The sequence below is a fragment of the Rhincodon typus genome, chromosome 17 (genome assembly GCF_021869965.1).
Source record: "Rhincodon typus isolate 14 chromosome 17, sRhiTyp1.1, whole genome shotgun sequence".
Taxonomy (NCBI): domain Eukaryota; kingdom Metazoa; phylum Chordata; class Chondrichthyes; order Orectolobiformes; family Rhincodontidae; genus Rhincodon; species Rhincodon typus.
The window spans coordinates 50019329-50022809 of record NC_063348.1 but is presented as its reverse complement, the minus strand read 5'-3'; positions in this window follow the sequence as shown (position 1 = coordinate 50022809).

Below are 3481 nucleotides of genomic sequence, written 5' to 3'. Positions count from 1 at the left end.
TTCAAATGTCTTTTAAATGTTGCAACTGTACCCGCATCCACCACCCTCTCTGGAAGTTCATTCCACATATGAACTATTCTTTGTGTAAAAGGGTAGTCCAGCATGTATTTTTTTTAAATCTTTCCTCCACCTATCCTCTCCTCTATCCCTCTTCTATCCGCCTCCCACTCTCTCCCTATTTATTTCAAAACCCCCTTCCCCTCCCCCTTTTCTGATGAAGGGTCTAGGCCCGAAACGTCAGCCTCTCTGCTCCTATGATGCTGCTTGGCCTGCTGTGTTCATCCAGCCCTGCACCTTGTTGTCATGAATAAGAAATGTTTGGAGGGATATGGACCAAGCGCAGGCTGGTGGGATTAGTCTAGTTTGGGATTATAGTTGGCATGGACTGGTTGGACCGAAGGGTCTGTTTCCATGCTGTATGACTCTATGTGAAAATAAAATCCGAAACACATGGAAGAGTGTCTAGGCAGTGCAGAGCAGAAACGGCCGGGATTCATCCAGAACTGTCAGGGAGAGGGGGAGTGGCAGAATACACAGAATGGAATAATCACAGTTGATGAAATAGAAATGAAAGAATCTGGATTTCTTTCTAATAATTTTCACAATTTCAAGATGTTCCAAAGGATTTGACAACATTTCAAGTGCAGTCACGATTATTTCATTGTCAAAAGCAAAAACCAAATTGCACACAGACATGGTGACTTAGTGGTGTAAAGTGAGGCAAGGATTTTGGCCAGACTACAAGGAAAGCTCTTTGAGTTTCTTTGAATAGTGTCACAGGATATTTCTGTTCACTGGAGGGGGTGGGCCGGAAGTGGGGGGCGTGGGAAGCGTGGTAGGGTAGGGAGGTGAAGAGAGAGAGAGGACCTCAGTTGAACGTTCATTTGGGAAAAAAAGGTTAGTACTTTGATGCAAATGATAAATAAAAAAAACTCCAATAAAACAACTATAACATCTTGCATTTATATAGCAACCTTAAAATTGCAAAATGACCTGAGAGGCAACACAGGAGCAGTCTAAAACAAAATCTGATTCTGAGCCACAGAAAGTGATATTAAGGAAAGTGTAAGAAGTAACCATGGGTATGGATTCAAAGTAAGAGGTAAAAGACTAAGAGGAGAGTTGAGGAGAAATATTTCTGCTCAGAGGGTGGTGGAACTCGAGAATTCACTGCCAGAAGGGGTGGTTGAGTCAGAAATTCTTGTAACATTTAAGCAGTATTTTGATATTCACTTGTAATGCTCTAGCCTCTAGGGCTATGTGCCAAGAGATGGAAAATGGTATTAGTGTAAAACCTTTGTTAACTGGCATGGACATGATGGGATGAATGGCCTTCCTCTGTGCTGTAAACATCTACGACCATCAGACCACAAGATTTAGGAGCAGAATTATGCCATTAGCCCATTGAGTCTCATCTGCCATTCCACCATGACTGATATGTGTCTCAACCCCATTTTCCTGCCTTCTCCCCGTAACCCTTGATGCCATTACTAATCAAGAACCTAGCTATCTCTGTCATAAAGACACTCAATGACTGGGCCTCCATCACTTTCTGCATTAATGCATTCCATAGATTCACTGCCTTCTGACTGAAGAAATTCCCCCTCATCTCCATTCTCAAGGGTCATCCCTTCTCTCTGAGTGCTCTTGAGTCCTAGTATCTCGTACAGGACATATCTTCTCTATGTCCACTCTGTCCAGGCCTCTCAGTATTCTGTAAGTTTCATCCCTCATCTTTCTAATCTCCAACAAATACAGACCCAGAGTCCTCAACCTCTCCTCATGTGACAAGCCCTTCTTTCCTGGGATTATGCTTGTTAACCTCTTCTGGACCCCTTAAATACGGGTCCAAAACTGCTCACAGTATTCCAAATGCAGTCTGACCAGAACCTTATAAAACCTCAGAGGTACAGCCCTGTACTTGCATTCTAGTCTTCTTGAAATCTGTACTAACATTGCATTTGCCTTACTAACTGCCAACTGAACCTGTATATTAACCTTAACAGAATTATGAATTAGTACTCCCAAGTCCCTTTGTGGTTCAGATTTCTGAAACCTTTCCCCATTTAGAAAATAGTTTATGCCTCGATTCTTCCTACAAAAATGCATAACCTCACACTTCCCACATTGTATCCCAGCTGTCATTTCTTTCCCACTCTCCTAGCCTGTCCCAGTCCTTCTGCAGCTTCCCTGCTTCCTCAACACTGCCTGTCCCTCCGCCCGTCCTTATGTCATATACAAACTAAGCAAAAATGCTCTCAGTTTCCTTCATCCAGATTGTTAATGTATAGCATGAATAGCTGGTGTCTAAACACAGATCCCCACAAAATTCTACTAGCCACTGGCTGCCATTCTGAAAAAGACCCCTTTATCCCCACACCCTTCCTTCTGCCAGTCAGCCAGTTCTCTAACACCAGCCTCCTGTGCAGTTCCTTTTCAAAGGCCTTCTGGAAATCCAAATTGCTCATGTCTACTGCCTCTCCTTTGTCGAACTTGCTCATTATCTTCTCAAAGAATTCCAACAGATTTGTCAGGCATAACCTCCCCTTGATGAAGCTATGGTGACTCAGTCCCATTTTACCATGCACTTCCAAGTCTTTCGCAATCTCATTTTTAATAATGGCTGTAAAATTTTACCAGTGACTGAAGTCTGGCTAACCATTCTATAGTTTCCTGTCTCTGCCTCCCTCTCTTCTTAAACAGGGGTGTTATATTACCCATTTTCCAGTCCTTTGGGATCCTCCCTGACTCCAGTGATCATTAAAAGATCATCACTAATACTCTCCTCAGCCATCTCCTTCAGAGCTGTGGGGTGGAGTCCAGTAGTCTGGGTGATTTATTCACCTTCAGGTCTTTCAGCTTCGCCTTCTCTTTAATGATGGCCACTATATTGACCTCTGCCACCTGATTCTCTTGAAGTTTTGGTATGCTACCAGTGTCTTGCACTGTGAAAATTGATGCAAAGTACCCATTTATTTCCTTTGCCATTTCTTTGTTCCACATTACTACTTCTCTAGCCTCATTTTCTATTGGTCCAATGTCCACTCTTGTCTCTCTGACTGTTTTATATATCTGAAAAAAACTCTTGCAATCTTCTTTTATATTACTATCTAGTTTACCTTCATATTTCATCTTCTACCCACTAAAATAACTCCATTATCCCATCATCAACTCACCCTTTATTTACACACATTGTCCGAAATTAATTTACTTACTGACTCTCAGAAGCTGCTGCTGCTCCCACAATTACCAGTGCAGTACAATTATGCCAGTGCCAGTTGCACCATACAGTTCAGACCAGTATCAAGTGGCTTTGATTTTGTATCAATGCTAATTGTGTAACAATAAAATACATTTAAATAATGCACTTAATGCAATGATGTGTCTCAAATATCACAAGAACATTATAAAACAAAATGTGACACAATGAACATCACAGCGCCAGGGACCCAGGTTTAATTCCAACCTTGGAGGACTGTCT